The following is a 25,909-nucleotide window of genomic DNA, read 5'->3' as shown; positions in this document are numbered from 1 at the left end:
AGACAGGAGCGGGGCTGTGTGATGGGGACTCGATTCGCCCCCAGTTATGCAAATTCCCTATTTGTCGCACAGTCCCGCTGGTATGGAAAGGAAATTTTATCGGCGTTTTATAGACGATTTACTGTTTATGTGGCATGGCAGTGAAACAAAGGCACTTGAATTTGTGAAGCACCTTAATACTAATGACTGGGGCTTGACTTTTACCCCTAATTTTTCACCTACCAGTATTGTATTTTAGGATTTAGACATTTTTAAAGATACTAATAGTTGTTTATGCACAAAAACACATTTTAAAAAAGTTGACGTAAAGTTTTTTTTAGATTTTTCGAGTTGCCATTACCCTAAATGGGTAAAAAATATATATCATATGGCCAATATCAACGTATACGAAAAAATTATGGTTCGGATCGGGATTTAAAAATTCAATCTGATCTGTTACGGGAACGTTTTAAAAATAAAGGATATCAGAAAAAAAAGTTTAAAGCGATGCTTTTAATAAAGTGAACAAATTTGAACAGAAAGATCTTGTAAATAATTCAAGCAGAAGTGATAAAAATAACAATGACAATAAAAATAACTCCAGTAGAAAATGTAACTTCATGACCAACTATAATTCATGTACCACGAACATTCGAAAAATCCTATCAAAACACTGGTCTGTTCTTCTTTTAGATCCGGTATTAAAATGAGTAATTCCACAAAAACCAGGGCTTACCTCTCGACGGGCTAAAAGATTACGCAACTATTTAGCCCCGAACCGAATGAGGAAATTTAATAAACAAAAATATTTAACTCCACTTGGCAATTCAATGTCGGTAGGCACCTTTGCATGTAACCATGCCAGATGCCTTTGTTGCTCCTAGATACCACCTGGTGGCATCAAAGAATTTTCATCAAGATCCACAGGTGAAAAATTTGTGCTAAAAATTTCTGCTACCTGTTCCTCTTCATTTGTGGTATATTTACTAACATGCACTCGGCATCCAGTACGTCGGCCGCACTACACAAACGTTACGTGCTAGAATGAATAATATTAATAACAAATTCACGTTACATAGTTTTTCTCGCCATGTAACACTGGTATATGGTGGAGATATAAATGTTTTTTTCCTTTGCGTAATAGACTTTATCCCCATGGACAGCACCAATTATTTACAACAACTTAATAATCGGGAGTCCTACTGGATTCTTAAGATTCATACTTTGAATCCAGATGGATTAAATGAGATGATTGAAAGAACTTCCAGATAACAAAATTAAATATTTTTTTTAGTCTATTAATTTTTATATAGTATTTATTGTTGTTTTTTTTAAATACTATATATATATATATATTTGTATTTTGTGCAAGCATTTTATTGAATTGCTTATGGTCTATTATGTTTACAAGTGATTCTGACTGTGGACGCCTTTTTGTCTGTTACCTGTTGAATTTACCTGAAATGTACTGTCGTCACTTCTGTGACCAACCATGTGCTCATTATCACTAATTGTTTCTACCTATATATACAGGCTTTTTAGCTTATTGTGCATGCCTGATGAAAAAGCCAGTTCGGCTTTGAAACGCATTGTATGCTTAAATAAAAATTCTTCTACAATACCTGGCCTTCCGTGTATCTTCCAGAGATTGGCAGAGCGGGACATCTCCCAAAATTTCCCAGTGTGCTTGTTTGAGTATGGATTATAAAAGGGTAGCAACATAGAAGAAAATTACACATTTTGAACCCAAAAACCCATTTGAGTTTTTAAGTACAAAATACAGGCCTACCTCCTCCCCTTCAGCCTGCCTGTCCATCTCCAAAAACAGCCTTTTTAACAATGATACACTCCTCTTTTGGTTTGAAAAATGCAAACAGTAAAGTTGCCATATGCTGCCATCCTTTAATCCATTTGTCCTTCTAGACTGGATGTCAGCGCTTTGTATTCTAATATATTGGAAGATAAAGGGATCAGTGCAATAAAACATTTTTTTGTATTCAGACACCCTGATTTGTGACGTACAATCACAGTTTTTATTTGATTCTATTTCATACATTCTACGGAACAATGTTTTTACGTTTAATGACCAGGTGTTCAGACAGGAGCGGGGCTGTGTGATGGGGACTCGATTCGCCCCCAGTTATGCAAATTCCCTATTTGTCGCACAGTCCCGCTGGTATGGAAAGGAAATTTTATCGGCGTTTTATAGACGATTTACTGTTTATGTGGCATGGCAGTGAAACAAAGGCACTTGAATTTGTGAAGCACCTTAATACTAATGACTGGGGCTTGACTTTTACCCCTAATTTTTCACCTACCAGTATTGTATTTTAGGATTTAGACATTTTTAAAGATACTAATAGTTGTTTATGCACAAAAACACATTTTAAAAAAGTTGACGTAAAGTTTTTTTTAGATTTTTCGAGTTGCCATTACCCTAAATGGGTAAAAAATATATATCATATGGCCAATATCAACGTATACGAAAAAATTATGGTTCGGATCGGGATTTAAAAATTCAATCTGATCTGTTACGGGAACGTTTTAAAAATAAAGGATATCAGAAAAAAAAGTTTAAAGCGATGCTTTTAATAAAGTGAACAAATTTGAACAGAAAGATCTTGTAAATAATTCAAGCAGAAGTGATAAAAATAACAATGACAATAAAAATAACTCCAGTAGAAAATGTAACTTCATGACCAACTATAATTCATGTACCACGAACATTCGAAAAATCCTATCAAAACACTGGTCTGTTCTTCTTTTAGATCCGGTATTAAAATGAGTAATTCCACAAAAACCAGGGCTTACCTCTCGACGGGCTAAAAGATTACGCAACTATTTAGCCCCGAACCGAATGAGGAAATTTAATAAACAAAAATATTTAACTCCACTTGGCAATTCAATGTCGGTAGGCACCTTTGCATGTAACCATGCCAGATGCCTTTGTTGCTCCTAGATACCACCTGGTGGCATCAAAGAATTTTCATCAAGATCCACAGGTGAAAAATTTGTGCTAAAAATTTCTGCTACCTGTTCCTCTTCATTTGTGGTATATTTACTAACATGCACTCGGCATCCAGTACGTCGGCCGCACTACACAAACGTTACGTGCTAGAATGAATAATATTAATAACAAATTCACGTTACATAGTTTTTCTCGCCATGTAACACTGGTATATGGTGGAGATATAAATGTTTTTTTCCTTTGCGTAATAGACTTTATCCCCATGGACAGCACCAATTATTTACAACAACTTAATAATCGGGAGTCCTACTGGATTCTTAAGATTCATACTTTGAATCCAGATGGATTAAATGAGATGATTGAAAGAACTTCCAGATAACAAAATTAAATATTTTTTTTAGTCTATTAATTTTTATATAGTATTTATTGTTGTTTTTTTTAAATACTATATATATATATATATTTGTATTTTGTGCAAGCATTTTATTGAATTGCTTATGGTCTATTATGTTTACAAGTGATTCTGACTGTGGACGCCTTTTTGTCTGTTACCTGTTGAATTTACCTGAAATGTACTGTCGTCACTTCTGTGACCAACCATGTGCTCATTATCACTAATTGTTTCTACCTATATATACAGGCTTTTTAGCTTATTGTGCATGCCTGATGAAAAAGCCAGTTCGGCTTTGAAACGCATTGTATGCTTAAATAAAAATTCTTCTACAATACCTGGCCTTCCGAGTATCTTCCAGAGATTGGCAGAGCGGGACATCTCCCAAAATTTCCCAGTGTGCTTGTTTGAGTATGGATTATAAAAGGGTAGCAACATAGAAGAAAATTACACATTTTGAACCCAAAAACCCATTTGAGTTTTTGAGTACAAAATACAGGCCTACCTCCTCCCCTTCAGCCTGCCTGTCCATCTCCAAAAACAGCCTTTTTAACAATGATACACTCCTCTTTTGGTTTGAAAAATGCAAACAGTAAAGTTGACATATGCTGCCATCCTTTAATTCATTTGTCCTTCTACACCCATTTTCCCAAACCATCTCACAATAATACTGTTTTCACGTCGCCAAGTTATCGGACTACCTGGCCCAAAAATCATGGATTATAAAAGGGTAGCGGCATAAAGGAAATTATACATTTTGAACCCAAAAACCCATTTGAGTTTTTAAGTTCAAAATACAGGCCTACCTCCTCCCCTTCAGCCTGCCTGTCCATCTCCAAAAATAGTCTTTTTAACAATTATATGCTCCTCTTTTGCTTTGAAAAAATGCAAACAGTACAGTTGCCATATGCTGCCATCCTTTAATTAATTTGTCCTTCTACACCCCTTTTCCCAAACCATCTCACAATCATACTGTTTTCACGTCGCCAAGTTATCGGACTACCTTGCCCAAAAATTATGGATTATAAAAGGGTAGCAGCATAAAGGAAAATTATACATTTTGAACCCAAAAACCCATGTGAGTTTTTAAGTTCAAAATACAGGCCTACCTCCTCCCCTTCAGCCTGCCTGTCCATCTCCAAAAATAGCCTTTTTAACAATGATACGCTCCTCTTTTGGTTTGAAAAAATGCAAACAGTAAAGTAGCCATATGCTGCCATCCTTTAATCCATTTGTCCTTCTACACCCATTTTCCCAAACCATCCCACACTTATACTGTTCTCATGTCGCCAAGTTATCGGACTACCTGGCGTAAATATAATGGATTTTAAAAGGGTAGCAGCATAAGGGAAAATTACACATTTTGAACTCAAAAACCCATTTGAGTTTTTAAGTTCAAAATACAGGCCTACCTCCTCCCCTTCAGCCTGCCTGTCCATCTCCAAAAATAGTCTTTTTAACAATTATATGCTCCTCTTTTGCTTTGAAAAAATGCAAACAGTACATTTGCCATATGCTGCCATCCTTTAATCCATTTGTCCTTCTAGACAGGATGTCAGCGCTTTGTATTCTAATATATTGGAAGATAAAGGGATCAGTGCAATAAAACATTTTGTTGTATTCAGACACCCTGATTTGTGACGTACAATCACAGTTTTTATTTGATTCTATTTTATACATTCTACGGAACAATGTTTTTACGTTTAATGACCAGGTGTTCAGACAGGAGCGAGGCTGTGTGATGGGGACTCGATTCGCCCCCAGTTATGCAAATTCCCTATTTTTTAGCACAGTCCCGCTGGTATGGAAAGGAAATTTTATTTTATCGGCGTTTTATAAACTATTTACTGTTTATGTGGCATGGCAGTGAAACAAAGGCACTTGAATTTGTGAAGCACCTCAATACTAATGACTGGGGCTTGACTTTTACCCCTAATTTTTCACCTACCAGTATTGTATTCTAGGATTTAGACATTTTTAAAGATACTAATAGTTGTTTATGCACAAAAACACATTTTAAAAAAGTTGACGTAAACAGTTTTTTTTAGATTTTTCGAGTTGCCATTACCCTAAATGGGTAAAAAAAATATACCCTATGGCCAATATCAACGTATATGAAAAAATTATGGTTCGGATCGGGATTTAAAAATTCAATCTGATCTGTTACGGGAACGTTTTAAAAATAAAGATATCAGAAAAAAAAAGTTTAAAGCGATGCTTTTAATAAAGTGAACAAATTTGAACAGAAAGATCTTGTAAATAATTCAAGCAGAAGTGATAAAAATAAAAATAACAATGACAATAAAAATAACTCCAGTAGAAAATGTAACTTCATGACCAACTATAATTCATGTACCACGAACATTCGAAAAGTCCTATCAAAACATTGGTCTGTTCTTCTTTTCGATCCGGTATTAAAATGAGTGATTCCACAAAAGCCAGGGCTCACCTCTCGACGGGCTAAAACATTACGCAATTATTTAGCCCCGAACCGAATGAGGAAATTTAATAAACAAAAATATTTAACTCCACTTGGCAATTCAATGTCGGTAGGCACCTTTGCATGTAACCATGCCAGATGCCTTTGTTGCTCCTAGATACCACCTGGTGGCATCAAAGAATTTTCATCAAGATCCACAGGTGAAAAATTTGTGCTAAAAATTTCTGCTACCTGTTCCTCTTCATTTGTGGTATATTTACTAACATGCACTCGGCATCCAGTACGTCGGCCGCACTACACAAACGTTACGTGCTAGAATGAATAATATTAATAACAAATTCACGTTACATAGTTTTTCTCGCCATGTAACACTGGTACATGATGGATATATAAATGGTTTTTCCCTTTGCGTAATAGACTTTATCCCCATGGACAGCACCAATTATTTACAACAACTTATTAATCGGGAGTCCTACTGGATTTTTAAGATTCATACTTTGAATCCAGATGGATTAAATGAGATGATTGAAAGAACTTCCAGATAACAAAATTAAATATTTTTTTTAGTCTATTAATTTTTATATAGTATTTATTGTTTTTTTTTTAAATACTATATATATATATTTGTATTTTGTGCAAGCATTTTATTGAATTGCTTATGGTCTATTATGTTTACAAGTGATTCTGACTGTGGATGCCTTTTTGTCTGTTACCTGTTGAATTTACCTGAAATGTACTGTCGTCACTTCCGTGACCAACCATGTGCTCATTATCACTAATTGTTTCTACCTATATATACAGGCTTTTTAGCTTATTGTGCATGCCTGATGAAAAAGCCAGTTCGGCTTTGAAACGCATTGTATGCTTAAATAAAAATTCTTCTACAATACCTGGCCTTCCGAGTATCTTCCAGAGATTGGCAGAGCGGGACATCTTCCAAAATTTCCCAGTGTGCTTGTTTGAGTATGGATTATAAAAGGGTAGCAACATAGAAGAAAATTACACATTTTGAACCCAAAAACCCATTTGAGTTTTTAAGTACAAAATACAGGCCTACCTCCTCCCCTTCAGCCTGCCTGTCCATCTCCAAAAACAGCCTTTTTAACAATGATACACTCCTTTTTTGGTTTTAAAAATGCAAACAGTAAAGTTGCCATATGCTGCCATCCTTTAATTCATTTGTCCTTCAGTTGCTTTTAATTCCAGACAAATTTTCTCTCTAAAAGCCCAATGGCACTCCTCCTCTTCTGAGCATTGTAGTTTGCCCGCAGAGCACTTTACATCCACATATGGGGTATGTTCTTACTAAGGAGAAATGGGATTACAAATTTTGTTTAGTTTTTTCCTATTTTCCCTCGTGAAAATGAAAAATTTGTCAAACACCTGTGGGGTGTTAAGGCTCACTATACCCCTTGTTACATTCCGTGAGGGGTGTTGTTTCCAAAATGGGGTCACACGTGGGCATTTATTTTTTGCGTTTGCATCAGAACCGCTGTAAAATCAGCCACCCCTGTGCATATCTTCAATTTAGGCCTCAAATGTACTTAGTGCGCTCTCACTTTTGAGCCTTGTTGTGCGTCCGCAGGGCATTTCATGCCCACATATGGGGTATTTCCGTACTCAGGAGAAATTGTGTTACACATTTTGGGGTCTTTTTTCCTCTTGTGAAAATGAAAAAGTATGGGGCAAAACCAGCATGTTAATGTAAAAAAAAAAAAAATTACACTAACAGGCTGGTGTAGATCCCAACTTTTCCTTTCCATAAGGGGTAAAAGGAGAAAAAGCCCCCAAAAATTTGTAAAGCGATTGCTCCTGAGTATGGAAATACCCTAAATGTCGCCCTAAACTTTTTCCTTGAAATACAGAGCGCCATGCACATTTGGGGACTAAACTAGGGATTGCATAGGGGTGGACATAGGAGTATTCTATGCCAGTGATTTCCAGGGTGCCTCCAGCTGTTGCTAAACTCCCAGCATGCCTAGATAGTCAGTGGCTGTCCAGAAATGCTGGGAGTTGTTGTTTTTCAACAGCTGGCGGCTCAGTTTGTGGAAACACTTCTGTACAATACGTTTTTTTTTTATTGGGGGGGACAGTGTAAGGGGTGTATATGTAGTGTTTTAGCCTTTATTATGTGTTAGTGTAGTGTTTTTCGGGTACATTGGCACTGGCGGGAGTTTGCACTGTGGTGAAAAATTTGCTGCAGCTCAAACTTGAAGCAAGAAACTCACTGTAAACCTGCCCGTGTGAATGTACCCTGTTTCAAAACTACAACTCCTAGCATGTACTGACAGACCGTGCATGCTGGGAGTTGAACTTTTGCAACAGCTGGAGGCACACTGGTTGGAAAACCTTCAGTTAGGTTCTGCTACCGAACTCAGTATTTTCTAACCAGTCTGCCTCCAGCTGTTGCAAAACTACAACTCCCAGCATGTACTGATTGCCGAAAGGCATGCTAGGAGATGTAGTTGGAGGTATGCAACTACAACTCCCAGCATGACGAGACAGCTGTTTGCTGTGTGGGCATGCTGGGAGTTGTAGTTTTGCAAGATTTGGAGGGCCACGGTTTAGAAACCACCGCACAGTGATCTCCAAACTGTAGCCCTCCAGATGTTGCAAAACTACAAATCCCAGCATGCTCAAACAGCTGTCTGGGCATGCTGGGAGTTGTAGTTTTGCAACATCTGGAGGGCTACAGTTTAGAGACCACTGTATAGTGGTCTCCAAACTGTAGCACTCCAGATGTTGCTAGGCAACAACTCACCGGCTTCAGGGAGCCAGCCGCACCTCATCGTCGCCCGCTGACGGTAAGTCACTTCCGGCGCTGGTCACTCTGCTCTGCCCGGACAACAGTGGGTGGCCAGAGCGGGGCACCGAACTTTAACCCCCCACACCCCCCCCCCGCCCCCGATCTGCTATTTGTCCTTAAGTACCAGGGAGCCAGGGTGTACCTGTACGCCCTGTGTCCTTAGGTGGTTAAGTGAAATGTTCTTATCACCGCATGATTAAACCAATATACAGAGGTCAGCTGGAGGGGCCTAGAGACTCAGTGGGGGATATTTATCAAAATCTGTGCAGCCTAAGAGTGGTGCAGTTGCCCATAGCAACCAAATAGCATCTTTCATTTTGCAAAAGGCCTCTAAAAGATAAGGGGGAGATTTATCAAGACCTGTGCAGAGGAAAAGTTGCCCAGTTGCCCATAGCAACCAATCAGATCGCTTCTTTCATTTTTAACAAGGCCTCTGCAAAATGAAAGAAGCGATCTGATTGGTTGCTATGGGCAACTGGGCAACTTTTCCTTTGCACAGATTTTGATAAATCTCCCCATTTATCTCTAAAGGATGAAAGATGATTCTCTTCCTGGACGTAGGTTTTGATAAATCTCCCCCGTGTGTCTAGAAGTTCAGCCCTGAGGCCATTGAAATGATTGTGTTAGTTACATGAATCTGGTGGAATAGGGAGAAATGTATAGAAAAACATATAGGAGGAGATTTATCAACCCCTGTCCAGAGGAAACGTTGCTGAGTTGCCCATAGCAACCAATCAGATCGCTTCTTTCATTTTTTTAAAAAGGCCTCTGTAAAATGAAAGAAGCCATCTGATTGGTTGCTATGGGCAACTCAGCAGCTTTTCCTCTGGACAGGTTTTGATAAATCTCCCCCGTAGTGTCCTACCTGTGCCGTCCATCTGATGAATGTTGCTGGATCCTAGGAGTTTGTTAAAGTCAGGGCCGGACTGGGGATGAAAACCAGCCATGGAAATTACTGTATACCAGCCCCACAGCATTGTGTCATTGTGCCAGCAAACGGCCACCGAGCACAGGCGTATCACTTTGCGTGGCTCTATATATATATATATATATATCACAGAAGGAATACACCAGTACTTTGCAAATGTTTCAATAAAGTGGTGTCAGCGTCCAAGACCCGATCATAGTCCACCACAAATTCAAAAAGTAAAATGGCACAACACTCCCTTATAATCAGGGCCGGTTTTAGGCTTAGCGTGGCCCTGGGCAAAATCAAAAGTGGGGCCCCAAAAGTCGTAATAGTGCACTAACCAGATTTGAACATTTTTGTTTTTGGTCACTTCAGATACTATAAAAAAAATATCTAAAAAGCTATTGAAAAGTCCCATCAAAACAAAAATGGTACCGATAAAAACTACAAATCACAGCGCAAAAAATGACCCTCATACATCCCCATATACAGAAAAATAAGAGTTACAGGGATCAAAATAGTACAATTTTATATTTTTGTATAGTTCCCCCCACATTAGGTAAACTCCCCCACATTAGGTTGGCAGTTAGAGATGAGCGAACTTACAGTAAATTCGATTCGTCACGAACTTCTCGGCTCGGCAGTTGATGACTTTTCCTGCATAAATGAGTTCAGCTTTCAGGGGCTCCCGTGGGCTGGAAAAGGTGGATACAGTCCTAGGAGACTCTTTCCTAGGAATGTATCCACCTTTTCCAGTCCACCGGAGCACCTGAAAGCTGAACTAATTTATGCAGGATAAGCATCAACTGCCGAGCCGAGAAGTTTGTGACGAATCGAATTTACTGTAAGTTCGCTCATCTCTATTGGCAGTATAGTTCCCCCACATTAGGTGCAGTATAGTTCCCCCACATTAGGTGCAGTATAGTTCCCCCACATTAGGTGCAGTATAGTTCCCCCACATTAGGTGCACTATAGCTCCCCACATTAGGTGCAGGATAGCTCCCCACATTAGGTGCAGTATAGTTCCCCCACATTAGGTGCAGTATAGTTCCCCACATTAGGTGCAGTATAGCTCCCCACATTAGGTGCAGTATAGTTCCCTCACATTAGGTGCAGTATAGTTCCCCACATTAGGTGCAGTATAGTTCCCCACATTAGGTGCAGTATAGTTCCCCACATTAGGTGCAGTATAGTTCCCCACATTAGGTGCAGTATAGTTCCCCCACATTAGGTGCAGTATAGCTCCCCACATTAGGTGCAGTATAGTTCCCTCACATTAGGTGCAGTATAATTCCCCACATTAGGTGCAGTATAGCTCCCCACATTAGGTGCAGTATAGTTCCCCCACATTAGGTGCAGTATAGCTCCCCACATTAGGTGCAGTATAGTTCCCTCACATTAGGTGCACTATAATTCCACCACATTAGGTGCAGTATAGTTCCCCACATTAGGTGCAGTATAGTTCCCCACATTAGGTGGAGTATAGTTCCCCACATTAGGTGCAGTATAGTTCCCCCACATTAGGTGCAGTATAGCTCCCCACATTAGGTGCAGTATAGTTCCCTCACATTAGGTGCAGTATAATTCCCCACATTAGGTGCAGTATAGTTCCCTCACATTAGGTGCAGTATAGTTCCCCCACATTAGGTGCAGTATAGTTCCCCCACATTAGGTGCAGTACAGCTCCCCCACATTAGGTGCACTATAATTCCACCACATTAGGTGCAGTATAGTTCCCCCACATTAGGTGCAGTATGTTCCCCTACAGACATACAGCCTTCAGCCATATACAGTGTATGGCTGGAGGCTGTATGCCTGTTTACTGCCCCACTTGAGTATTCCGACCACCGCTCCGGGGTCACGATCTACTGCTATGGCCCATCCCGGGAACAATGAAGATGACCGCAGGTCACTTACCATACCCGCGCGTCCTCCTCACTGCTGCGCTCTGCTGTACTGTTGCTATGGGCGCACGCACGTGACGTCAGTGACGTCACTGCGTGTGCTTCCTCCCAACGGCCCCAGTGTTTTTAAAGTTAACGCGGGGCCACTATGAGGTAAACGGGGCATCCTTGTGTCCTAAAAAGATTTTTCGGGACACAGGGATGTCCCGTATGTGACGGGGGCCCTCTGCGGGCACGGGGCCTGGAGCTGGTCACTGTTTTAAAGTGGCCGCGGCCAGGCTGCTAATCTTTAACAAGCAGCCAACGCTGCGGCCACTTTAAAGCAGGTTAAAAAAGGATATATGTGAAAATCCGGTATACAAGGAGGAAAATTATCAACATACATATTACCATCATACTGTTACTGACCAATTCCTGTATGTTGAGAGTAATATTACCAATAATACAGTGGTCCCTCAACATACGATAGTAATTCGTTCCAAACGAGCCATCGTTTGTCGAATCCATCGTATGTTGAGGGATCCGTGCAATGTAAAGTATAGGAAGCTGTACTCACCTGTCCCCGCCGCTCGAGATGGTGTCCCCGCCGCTCCCGATGGTGATCCTGGGCCTCCGCTGGGCTCTCCGCTGTCTTTTCCGGTCCTCCGCTGTCTTCTCCGGTCTTCTTCTGTCTTCTCCGGTCCTCTTCTGTCTTCCGCAAGGCCTTACTGGGCCTGCGTAGCGACGTCATTACGCCGCTGAGTACGCCATTCCTATTGGATGGCGTGCGCAGCAGCGTATTGACGCCATCGGAGAGGGCCGAGAAGACGCCGGAAGACCAGCGCTGGACCCGGAGGGCACCCCGGAGCATCGTGGAGGGGTAAGTAATACTTACCGCACCACACGGGGAACATTAAGCTGCTATCCGGCAGCAGCTTAAGCATTTGGCGCTGCCGGATAGCACTAAATGCGATGGCCCCGACATAAAAAAGCATTGTATGTCGATGCTGACATCGACATGCGATGGCCTCTGAGAGGCCATCGTATGTCGATTTCATCATATGTCGGGGACATCGTAGGTCGGGGGGTCACTGTACTAGTATACAAGGAGGAATATTATCCCCATACATATTACCAGCCCCCCACACAATCACATGTCCCCCCTCTCCAGCCCCCCACATCACATGTACCCCCTCTCCAGCCCCCCACATCACATGTCCCCCCTCTCCAGCACCCCACATCACATGTCCCCCCTCTCCAGCACCCCACATCACATGTCCCCCCCTCTCCAGCCCCCCACATCACATGCCCCCCCTCTCCAGCCCCCCACATCACATGTCCCCCCTCTCCAGCACCCCACATCACATGTCCCCCCTCTCCAGCACCCCACATCACATGTCCCCCCTCTCCAGCCCCCCACATCACATGTCCCCCCTCTCCAGCTCCCCACATCACATGTCTCCCCTCCCCAGCACCCCACATCACATGACCCCCCTCTCCAGCACCCCACATCACACACTACATAACAGGACTCTCTCCCCTTTCCCCTTACATAGTAATAGCATTAGGTCCCCTTTCCTCTCACCCTGCATAGTAGATCTTCCCCCTAGCAGCTGCAGTCACTGTGCCGACAGGAGGAGGGACCAGGAGCAGTGAGAAGGCAGAGAGTAGAGGCCGAGGTGAGTGTCTTCTCTGTACAGCTCCCAGTACAGACTCTGTCCTCCGGACCTCCCCTCACGGTATCAGCTGTCAGGCGTCTCAGGATCTGTGTGTAATGCTGCAGCTGCCGAGCACACAGGTCCTGACAGACTGATACAGTGATTTGTCGGGACTCAGGCAGCCTGTCCTCCAGACACTGCCGGCCCAGAGGGCACGCGGCCTAGCGGCAATTTTCCCGGTATCCCGCTAGGCCAGTCCAGCCCTTGTTAAAGGGAATAGACAACAGAGCTATTTGTTTCCGAAAATCACACACAACATTAGGACAGAGGTGGGGCAGTTTTTAGAAGAAATCGGCTCTGATTTTCTCATCCTGGATGACCCCTTTCAACTTCTCTTTGCTGAATGTTGTCCTTATCCTGTCCTAGGTGTTTTGCTGAGAACCAATCTTCTTGGTTTGTTGTTGTATTCGGCTGCTCCTGATCATCCTCCCTCTGATCCATGACATTTCTTGTCTTCTTTGGTGCCTGATTATAAGAAAGGCAAAGATATAGCTAATCCCTTGTGAGGTCACATGTGTGATGTCACCAACCTTGTCTAACAGTCCTATAACCGAGGGAAGAAATGTAAACACACAGACATATTATATATATTTATATATATATATATATATATATACATATCACTATTGCTAAGGAAAAGGGTGATTTTTTGCATTTACCCCTACATAACACTTCTATTCTGTCTTTATCTATATATAAAACTCTATAGGGGACATTTAACAATGTTGCTGTAGATGTTCTTATCACCGCATGATTAAACCAATATACAGAGGTCAGCTGGAGGGGCCTAGAGACTCAGTGGGGGATATTTATCAAAATCTAAGAGTGGTGCAGTTGCCCATAGCAACCAAATAGCCTCTTTCATTTTTCAAAAGGCCTCTAAAAGATAAAGGGGGAGATTTATCAAGACCTGTGCAGAGGAAAAGTTGCCCAGTATCCCATAGCAACCAATCAGATCGCTTCTTTCGTTTTTAACAAGGCCTCTCCAAAATGAAAGAAGCGATCTGATCGGTTGCTATGGGCAACTGGGCAACTTTTCCTTTGCACAGATTTTGATAAATCTCCCCATTTATCTCTAAAGGATGAAAGATGATTCTCTCCCTGGACGTAGGTTTTGATAAATCTCCCCCCGTGTGTCTAGAAGTTCATCCCTGAGGCCATTGAAATGATTGTGTTAGTTACATGAATCTGATGGGAATAGGGAGAAATGTATAGAAAAACATATAGGAGGAGATTTATCAAAACCTGTCCAGAGGAAACGTTGCCCAGTTGCCCATAGCAACCAATCAGATCGCTTCTTTCATTTTGCAGAGGTCTTGTTAAAACTGAAAGGGGCGATCTGATTGGTTGCTATGGGCAACTGGGCAACTTGGCAACTTTTCCTCTGGACAGGTTTTGATAAATCTCCCCCGTGTGTCTAGAACAGTGGTCTCCAACCTGCGGACCTCCAGATGTTGCAAAACTAAATCTCCCCCGTGTGTCTAGAACAGTGGTCTCCAACCTGCAGACCTCCAGATGTTGCAAAACTACAACTCCCAGCATGCCCGGACAGCCAACGGCTGTCCGGGCATGCTGGGAGTTGTAGTTTTGCAACATCTGGAGGTCCGCAGGTTGGAGACCACTGGTCTAGAAGTTCAGCCCTGAGGCCATTGAAAGGATTGTGTCAGTTACATGAATCTGGTGGTAATAGTGAGAGATGTATAGAAGGACATATAGTGACCTACCTGTGCCGTCCATCAGATGAATGTTGCTGGATCCTAGGAGTTTGTTAAAGGGAATCGAAAACAGAGCTATTTGTTTCCGAAAACAGCGCCAAACCTGTCCTCATGTTGTGTGTAGTATTACAAGTTTTCTCACATTCACTTTCTAAGAACTGAGCGGCGATATCACACACAACATTAGGACAGAGGTGGGGCAGTTTTTAGAAGAAATTAGCTCTGATTTTCTCATCCTGGATGACCCCTTTCAACTTCTCTTTGCTGAATGTTGTCCTTATCCTGTCCTAGGTGTTTTGCTGAGAACCAATCTTCTTGGTTTGTTGGTTGTATTCGGCTGCTCCTGATCATCCTCCCTCTGATCCTTGAAATGTCTTGTCTTCTTTGGTGCCTGAGTATAAGAAAGGAAAAGATATAGCTAATCCCTTGTGAGGTCACATGTGTGATGTCACCAACCTTGTCTAACAGTCCTATAAGCGAGGGAAGAAATGTAAACACACACACATATTATATATATATATATATATATATATATATATATATATATATATATATATATATATATACATATCATTATTGCTAAGGAAAAGAGTTATTTTTGCATTTACCCCTACATAACACTTCTATTCTGTCTTTATCTATATATAAAACTCAATAGGGGATATTTATCAATGTTGCTGTAGATGTTTTTTGTAGATAGTTTTGATTGCACCAAATTTTCCATACTTGTGCAAGCCACATGATACATTTTGTGCAAAGTTCTAAATCCCCACACAGTTCTGTTTGGAATCAGCTGGGGGCCGGCCGGCATGACGTGGACTCGAGTCAGGACCCTGCGTCATACACAGCTCTCCGTGTCAGGACGAGCCGGCTCATCCTTAGATGCAATCCTATGGGAAATATATGTTACTGCATAACTTCTGTACGGCTGGAGATATTTTGATAATACTTGGTCACATGTTACTTATATGTCAAATAAAAGTATATAATAGTTAAATTAACCCCTAACCTATCCCCATATGTGAAGGATGGGTTTTTTGTTTCAAGTCCCATGCAAGTATATAGGACTTCTGGTACCTTACTCCACAAGCTCCGCTCTGCATCTCCTGATAAATGTGTCAGTCCGGCTGGCAGGCCACACCCTCCCTGCATTCTATGCCCCATCTTGCAAACACACGCCCTTTAAGCAACACCCCTTTTATTTTCAGCTTACAATATCTTTACCACAACGCAGCTTCACCTGAAGACGGGATATGAGAATTAGAAATGACAATTAGATATGAGGACGGGATATGGAGTTGGCATATTAGGTTGGGATATGAGGACGGGCTATGAGGTCGGGATATGGGGTTGGCATATGAGGACGGGCTATGAAGTTGGGATATGAGGTCGGGCTATGAGGTCGGGATATGGGGACGGGATATGAGATCAAGATATGAGGGCAGGATATGAGGTTGGGAAATGGGGATGAAATATTGGGATGGGAACTGAGGACGGGACATGAGGATGGGATATGAGGACGGGATATGGGGTCGGAATATGAGGTCGGAATATGGGGACGAGATATGGGGACGAGATATGGGGACAGGATATGAGGTCGGGATATGAGGATGGGATATGAGGACGGGATATGAGGACGGGATATGGGGTCGGAATATGAGGTCGGAATATGGGGACGAGATATGGGGACAGGATATGAGGTCGGGATATGAGGACGGGATATGAGGTTGGAATAGGAGGAGGGGATTTGGGGTCAGCATATGAGGAGGGGATATGGGGTAAGGATTTAAGCATGGGATATTAGGACAAAAGCTTCTTCCTATGCTGCTTTTCCTTCCCCAAAAACAGGGCCGGGTTTAGACTAAGTGTGGCCCTGGGCAAAAATAAAAATGGGGCCCATGGGTCACATGACCAAAGATCACCATGTTGAATTGTGTTGCATCTCCGCTGAAGACCACAACACAAATGCATTATAGGGTCCAAATCAAAGCTATATAGGGGGAGATTTATGAAAACCCGTGCAGAGAATCAGTGGTGGAGTTGCCCATAGCAACCAATCAGAGGCCTTTTTTAAAAATGAGAGTAGCATCCTCGGCTTTCATAAATCTCCCCCATAGTGAATACTTTTTGTTTAAAGCGCCACTGTCACATAAAAATAGTTCAATAACCTGTCAGCACAGCACAAGCCGATCACTGGTATACTGCAGCCATACATTTGTTTTGGCACTCCTTGTCTTCTATTCTGTAAAAAGGACATTTATCTACAGATGCCAAAAGTCAGAGAGGCTTAGTCAGGGATCTGTAATCTCTTTTCCAACATCACAGCACTGCCCCAGCACAGCTCACTAACTTAGAAAGAAACAGAGCTGCGTGCCAGTCAGACTGGGGCACTGCTGTGATGCCAGAGAAGAGAGTCTTGGCAGCCCCGGGGCATTGTAGATCCCTGGAAACTCCTCTCTGACTTTTGGCAACTGTGGGTAAAAGTAATTTTTACAGCATAGAAGACACAAAGTGCCAAAACAGAGAGATGGCTGCAGTATACCAGTGATCAGCTCCTAGGCCACAGTATACCAGTGATCAGCTCGTAGGCCTCAGTATACCAGTGAGATCAGCTCCTGGGCCGCAGTATACCAGTGATCAGCTCGTAGGCCGCAGTATACCAGCGATCAGCTCGTAGGCCGCAGTATATCAGTGATCAGCTCGTAGGCCGCAGTATACCAGTGATCAGCCCGTAGGCCACAGTATACCAGCGATCAGCTCGTAGGCCGCAGTATACCAGTGATCAGCTCGTAGGCTGCAGTATACCAGAGATCAGCTTGTAGGTCGCAGTATACCAGTGATCAGCCCGTAGGCCGTAGTATACCAGTGATCAGCCCGTAGGCTGCAGTATACCAGTGATCAGCTTGTAGGTCGCAGTATACCAGGGATCAGCTCGTAGGCTGCAGTATACCAGTGATCAGCTCGTATGCCGCAGTATACCAGTGATCAGCTTGTAGGTAGCAGTATACCAGTGATCAGCCCGTAGGCCGCAGTATACCAGCGATCAGCTCGTAGGCCGCAGTATATCAGTGATCAGCTCGTAGGCCGCAGTATACCAGTGATCAGCCCGTAGGCCGCAGTATACCAGTGATCAGCTCGTATGCCGCAGTATACCAGTGATCAGCTTGTAGGTAGCAGTATACCAGTGATCAGCCCGTAGGCCGCAGTATACCAGTGATCAGCTCGTAGGCTGCAGTATACCAGTGATCAGCTCGTAGGCTGCAGTATACCAGTGATCAGCTCGTAGGCTGCAGTATACCAGAGATCAGCTTGTAGGCCGCAGTATACCAGTGATCAGCTCGTAGGCTGCAGTATACCAGTGATCAGCCCGTAGGCCGCAGTATACCAGTGATCAGCTCGTAGGCTGCAGTATAACAGTGATCTGCTCGTAGGCCGCAGTATACCAGTGATCAGCTCGTAGGCCGCAGTATACCAGAGATCAGCTCGTAGGTCGCAGTATACCAGTGATCAGCTCGTAGGCCGCAGTATACCAGAGATCAGCTTGTAGGTCGCAGTATACCAGTGATCAGCTCGTAGGCTGCAGTATACCAGTGATCAGCTCGTAGGCTGCAGTATACCAGTGATCAGCTTGTAGGCTGCAGTATACCAGTGATCAGCTTGTAGGCTGCAGCATACCAGTGATCAGCTTGTAGGCTGCAGTATACCAGTGATCAGCCCATAGGCCGCAGTATACCAGTGATCAGCTCGTAGGCCGCAGTATACCAGTGATCAGCTCGTAGGCTGCAGTATACCAGTGATCAGCTTGTAGGATGCAGCATACCAGTGATCAGCTTGTAGGCTGCAGTATACCAGTGATCAGCCCATAGGCCGCAGTATACCAGTGATCAGCTCGTAGGCCGCAGTATACCAGTGATCAGCTCGTAGGCCGCAGTATACCAGTGATCAGCTCGTAGGCTGCAGTATATCAGTGATCAGCTCATAGGTCACAGTATACCAGTGATTAGCTCATAGGCTGCAGTATACCAGTGATCAGCTCGTAGGCTGCAGTATATCAGTGATCAGCTCATAGGTCACAGTATACCAGTGATTAGCTCATAGGCTGCAGTATACCAGTGATCAGCTCGTAGGCTGCAGCATACCAGTGATCAGCCCATAGGCCGCAGTATACCAGTGATCAGCTCGTAGGCCGCAGTATACTAGTGATCAGCTCGTAGGCCGCAGTATACCAGAGATCAGCTTGTAGGTCGCAGTATACCAGTGATCAGCTCGTAGGCTGTGCTGATGGTTATTGACTTATTTTTATGCGACAGTTGCGCTTTAACCATTAAAATAAATCAGACCCTAAAACACTCCTGTATCGTGGCCATGTTAGAGCAGCTCTCACCAGATCAGAAGCAGTCACAGCATACAGGACTATTAGATCCAGTGACCACAGGGGGCGTCTTCTCTGATTGTACTTGTTCTCTTTCCCATCCAGCCCAGGCAAATATAATGATGTCTCCTGATGACTAAAGACTATACCAAGACATCTGTGCCCCCTTCTGCAGTCTACCCAAAACTCTATAGTAACACAACCCCCATCCTTTACACGGACAACCTGCTTTGCTTGCTGCTGCCCCATTACCATGTCTACAGCATATCCAGGGGACAGTGTAAAAATCTTATCGGTAGGATCCGACCACTGGAACCTCTGGGTGATTGGAGCAGCAGCACATGATCCCATGTCACTCCATTCATTCTCTATGGGGTCTCCATACATGTGAGGGCAGCGATCAGCAATGTTTATAAGTCCCATAGAGAACAAATGGAGCTGCAGGTGATCATGTGCTGCTGCTCCATTCATTTGGGGGACAAGGGACCTCTCTCCTCATGATCGGTGGTGGTCCCAGGTCTCACAGGATCAGATATTCTGTGTATTGGTGATGACCTTTGGTGTACAGACCCCACACTGAACAAAAAGACCCTCCCCCCTCCACGCATTGCCCCCAATGGCCCTGTCTCATATATACTGTTCTGTATGACCCCGAATTTCACATATATACTGCTCCCTATGACTCCCTATCATATATATACTGCTCCCTATGACTCCCTATCACATATATACTGCTCCCTATGACCCCCTATCACATATATACTGCTCCCTATGACTCCCTATCACATATATACTGCTCCCTATGACCCCTATCACATATATACTGCTCCCTATGACCCCCTATCACAAATATACTGCTCCCTATGACTTCCTATCACATATATACTGCTCCCTATGACCTCCTATCACATATATACTGCTCCCTATGACCTCCTATCACATATATACTGCTCCCTATGACCTCCTATCACATATATACTGCTCCCTATGACCCTCTATCACATATATACTGCTCCCTATGACCTCCAATCTCATATATACTGCTCCCTGTGACCTCCTATCACATATATACTGCTCCCTATGACCTCCTATCTCATATATACTGCTCCCTATGACCTCCAATCTCATATATACTGCTCCCTATGACCTCCAATCTCATATATACTGCTCCCTATGACCTCCAATCTCATATATACTGCTCCCTATGACCTCCAATCTCATATATACTGCTCCCTATGACCTCCAATCTCAATCTCATATATACTGCTCCCTATGACCCCCTATCACATATATACTGCTCCCTATGACCTCCAATCTCATATATACTGCTCCCTATGACCTCCTATCACATATATACTGCTCCCTATGACCCCCTATCACATATATACTGCTCCCTATGACCCTCTATCACATATATACTGCTCCCTATGACCTCCAATCTCATATATACTGCTCTCTATGACCTCCAATCTCATATATACTGCTCTCTATGACCCCCTATCACATATATACTGCTCCCTATGACCTCCAATCTCATATATACTGCTCCCTATGACCTCCAATCTCATATATACTGCTCCCTATGACCTCCAATCTCATATATACTGCTCCCTATGACCTCCAATCTCATATATACTGCTCCCTATGACCTCCAATCTCATATATACTGCTCCCTATGACCTCCTATCATATATATACTGCTCCCTATGACCTCCAATCTCATATATACTGCTCTCTATGACCTCCAATCTCATATATACTGCTCCCTGTGATCTCCTATCACATATATACTGCTCCCTATGACCTCCAATCACATATATACTGCTCCCTATGACCTCCAATCTCATATATACTGCTCCCTATGACCTCCAATCTCATATATACTGCTCCCTATGACCTCCAATCTCATATATACTGCTCCCTATGACCTCCAATCTCATATATACTGCTCCCTATGACCTCCAATCTCATATATACTGCTCTCTATGACCTCCAATCTCATATATACTGCTCTCTATGACCCCCTATCACATATATACTGCTCCCTATGACCTCCAATCTCATATATACTGCTCCCTATGACCTCCAATCTCATATATACTGCTCTCTATGACCCCCTATCACATATATACTGCTCCCTATGGCCTCCAATCTCATATATACTGCTCTCTATGACCCCCCTATCACATATATACTGCTCCCTATGGCACCCTTCTCCCATTATACACTGCTTCCTATGCTCCCCATATATTGATAACTTTACCCCCTATATACAGTTTATATGCCCCTCATCACATGTACTGGTCTCCCCACCTTCCTCACAGCCCCCTCCTTCCATGCTTTACCCTATTACCTCTTCCTCTTTGTACACTGTATGGTAAAGGACCTGACATCATAGGGAAGGTCCTTTACCACACAGTGTGAGTGTCTATTCTGCTCTGTGGGCTCTCTGAAGCCAGGGCTCCCACAGGGCCACTCTCACATTACTGTAGTCTGACACAATTTGCCTATTTCACCGCGATCGTGGCAAAATGCAGTGATGTTCCTCTAGAGCTCAGAGGGCCCTTTTGGATATAGGGGCCCTGGTCAATTGCCCAGGTTGAAGTCTGTTTCTGACCGTTTGAGTGGACACATGCACATTTGTGGCCTGCTGGAGGTCATTTTGCAGGGCTCTGGCAGTGCTCCTCCTTGCACAAAGGCGGAGGTAGTGGTCCTGCTGCTGGGTTGTTGCCCTTCTACGGCCTCCTCCACGTCTCCTGATGTACTGGCCTGTCTCCTGGTAGCGCCTCCATGCTCTGGACACTACGCTGACAGACACAGCAAACCTTCTTGCCACAGCTCACGTTGATGTGCCATCCTGGATGAACTGCACTACCTGAGCCACTTGTGTCAGTTGTAGACTCCATCTGAAGCACCGCCAGCATTCAAAGTGACCAAAACATCAGCCAGGAAGCATAGGAACTGATAAGTGGTCTGTGGTCACCACCTGAAGAACCACTCCTTTATTGGGGGTGTCTTGCTAATTGCCTATAATTTCCACCTGTTGTCTGTTCCATTTGCACAACAGCATGTGAAATAGATTTTGAGCAGTGTATATCCAGTGTGTGCCATTACACGCCCTTGCTTGTATAGTAGCCATAGCCTTTATCTGAGTTTACCTATTGAGTTATTGTTTTTTCACATGCATGGCTATTACATTTTTTGCTAACATTACTATATCTATCTATCCATGCCTAATTGTTGCTCTGAGGTTTTGGTTGATGTCTGAGTGCTGCATAGACATTACTGCATATAATCTATCTACTACAAGACACGCCATTCTAGCTCTATCTTAGTTGCTATGTTTGTTCTTACTGTCATCTAGGCGCATTACCACTTGGGCAATTTAGAGCCGTGTTGCTTCTTTTAAATAAAGAATTTTCAACTCAATTGCATTTGGATGGTCATTTTTGTAAGATATTATTTTGGATAGAGTGGTCCTTTGGTTCCCTGATGAACCTGTGACTGATTGGATGGGGGGAAACGCGTAGGAACTAGAGATGAGTGAACTTACAGTAAATACGATTCGTCACGAACTTCTCAGCTCGGCAGTTGATGGCTTTTCCTGCGTAAATTAGTTCAGCCTTCAGGTGCTCCGGTGGGCTGGAAAAGGTGGATACATTCCTAGAGTCTCCTAGGACTGTATCCACCTTTTCCAGCCCACCGCAGCACCGGAAAGCTGAACTAATTTATGCAGGAAAAGTCATCAACTGCCGAGCTGAGAAGTTCGTGACGAATCGAATTTACTGTAAGTTCGCTCATCTCTAGTAGGAACATGTGACCAAACAAGTTGATCATTATTTTCTTAAGCATATGATTAGATGCTTTAAGATTCACCTGTAAATACTTTTGTTTTGACACTGTGCCACTAGTGTGACAGGCTTGGGTGACATCATCCTTCTGTATACCTCCACCTTCCCACTTTTTTTTTTTGTTTTCTCCCCTCTCTTACACCAGGAGAGGGAATGTCTTCATGGTTGAGCCCACCCTGTTAAGGAGGTGGGTCCCTCAAAAGGCAGGGACGGCTGGCGAGGGAGACAGTGTTAGAGGGCGCTTTCCCCTTTCATTTCTCTGCTTCTAGTTATTTGCCATCTTCTGAAGCATTTTCAACAGCTGTATCTAACCCTCCAGCTCTACAAGCTAACCCTCCACATCTACAAGCTAACCCTCCACATCTACAAGCTAACCCTCCACATCTACAAGCTAACCCTCCACATCTACAAGCTAACCCTCCAGCTCTACAAGCTAACCCTCCAGCTCTACAAGCTAACCCTCCAGCTCTACAAGCTAACCCTCCACATCTACAAGCTAACCCTCCACATCTACAAGCTAGCCCTCCAGCTCTACAAGCTAGCCCTCCACATCTACAAGCTAACCCTCCAGATCTACAAGCTAACCCTCCAGATCTACAAGTTAACCCTTCAGCTCTACAAGCTAACCCTCCACATCTACAAGCTAACCCTCCAGCTCTACAAGCTAACCCTCCACATCTACAAGCTAACCCTCCAGATCCACAAGCTAACCCTCCACATCTACAAGCTAACCCTCCAGATCCACAAGCTAACCCTCCAGATCCACAAGCTAACCCTCCAGATCCACAAGCTAACCCTCCAGATCCACAAGCTAACCCTCCAGATCCACAAGCTAACCCTCCAGATCCACAAGCTAACCCTCCAGATCCACAAGCTAACCCTCCAGCTCTACAAGCTAACCCTCCACATCTACAAGCTAACCCTCCAGATCCACAAGCTAACCCTCCAGATCCACAAGCTAACCCTCCAGATCCACAAGCTAACCCTCCAGCTCCACAAGCTAACCCTCCAGCTCCACAGGCTAACCCTCCAGATCCACAGGCTAACCCTCCAGCTCCACAAGCTAACCCTCCAGCTCCACAAGCTAACCCTCCAGCTCCACAAGCTAACCCTCCAGCTCCACAAGCTAACCCTCCAGATCCACAAGCTAACCCTCCAGATCCACAAGCTAACCCTCCAGATCCACAAGCTAACCCTCCACATCTACAATCTAACCCTCCAGATCTACAAGCTAACCCTCCACATCTACAAGCTAACCCTCCACATCTACAAGCTAACCCTCCACATCTACAAGCTAACCCTCCAGCTCTACAAGCTAACCCTCCACATCTATAAGCTCCTCTCTAGCAGCACTCATTACTATTAATACTGTATCAATTACTTTATTGACTGTCCCCACCCTGTCACCCAGGGGCACGTGCTTTTTGAGGTTTTGGACGTGTGCACACACTTTTTGAGGTGACTTATTTTTGTTCAAGTACTTTAACTAATCTGTCATCAAAGGTTATGTTTTGGTCTGCTGTTCTGGCACCATGGGAAGTTTGTAAATGCACAAGATCCCCCCCCCCCCCCCCCCCCGTCTTCAACTCCAGCAAAATTCCCTCTCCAAAAGTACAATGGCGCGCCTCTGTTCTGCGACTTGTAGTGCACCAGCAGAACACTTTACGTCCACATATGGGGTGTTTTTTTTTTTTTTGTTTTTTTAATCATGAGAACTTGGGCTTCCCATTTTGGGGTCCATTTTCTCCATGTGAAAATGAAAAATTTGGCCTAACACCATAATTTTAGTGTTAAAAAATCACTGTTCAAAAAAAACTGTGGGCTGTAAGGACTTACTGCAACCCTTTTTACGTTACTGGAGGGGTGTAGTTTCCAAAATGGTGTCACATGTGGGGGGTTTCGGCTGTTCTGGCTCCATGGGAGGTTTGTAAATGCACATGGCCGACTTCAATTCCAGCAAAATTCTCTCTACAAAAGTCCAATAGCGCTCCTCTTCTGGGACCTGTAGTGCACAAGCAGAGCACTTAATGTCCACATATGAGGCATTTTTTTTATTGGGAGAAATTGGGTTTCAAATTTTGGGGTTCATTTTCTCCTATTAGACCATGTAAAAATGAAAAATTTGGAGTAACACCATTTAGTGTTAATTTTAATTTATTTTGGCGTCAAAGTTTAACCACTTAGGGACCAAGGATGTACAGGTATGCCCTGACGCCCTGGTACTTAAGAACCAAGGCCATACCTGTACGCCCGTGGGAATTCAGGTCCCCGCCGCGAGCTGGGCCGGGACCCCGTGCAAACCCCTGGGGGGAGGTCCTGAGACACCCAAAGGGGATTCCAGGCTGATCGCCCAAAAAATAGGGATGATCAGAGACCGGACTGGCAGCAGATACCTGGAGGACACGCGGGGACCAGCCGCAGAAACGAGGCTCAGGCAACAGAGGCAGCAGTGAAGATCGCTGTAAAGTGAACGTCACTGCTGCTTCTAAGAGTTTCAAAACTACAACTCCCAGCATGCCCAGACAGCCTTTGGCTGTCTGGGCATGCTGGAAGTTGTAGTTTTGTAACATCTGGAGGGCCACAGTTTGGACACCACTGCAGTGGTCTCCAATCTGTTCCCTTCCAGATGTTGCAAAACTACAACTCTCAGCATGCTCAGACAGTCCAGGCATGCTGGGAGTTGTAGTTTTTTAACATCTGGCCCTTCAGTCTCGGCATGCTGGGAGTTATAATTTTGCAACATCTGGAAGGACACAATTTGGAGACCACTATACAGTGGTATCCAAACTGTAGCCCTCCAGATGTTGCAAAACTTCAACTCCAAGCATGTAGAGACTATCCAGGCATGCTGAGAGTTGTAGTTCGGCAACATCTGG

At 43.7% G+C, this 25,909-nt stretch overlaps 1 long non-coding RNA gene across 1 annotated transcript; it reads right to left on the bottom strand.

The window, feature by feature from the left end:
* Nucleotides 1-6,574: 6,574 nt before the first annotated feature.
* Nucleotides 6,575-15,201, bottom strand: LOC130295917 (uncharacterized). Its single transcript, XR_008849046.1, has 3 exons — nucleotides 14,820-15,201; nucleotides 12,963-13,560; nucleotides 6,575-7,083 (listed from the first exon to the last, which is right to left on the bottom strand). It is a non-coding gene; the product is annotated as an uncharacterized LOC130295917 (long non-coding RNA).
* Nucleotides 15,202-25,909: the final 10,708 nt, after the last annotated feature.

The sequence above is a fragment of the Hyla sarda genome, chromosome 11 (genome assembly GCF_029499605.1).
Source record: "Hyla sarda isolate aHylSar1 chromosome 11, aHylSar1.hap1, whole genome shotgun sequence".
In the NCBI taxonomy this organism is placed as follows: Eukaryota; Metazoa; Chordata; class Amphibia; order Anura; family Hylidae; genus Hyla; species Hyla sarda.
Note: the sequence above shows the minus strand (reverse complement) of the source record. Positions and strands in the feature narration are given on the sequence as shown.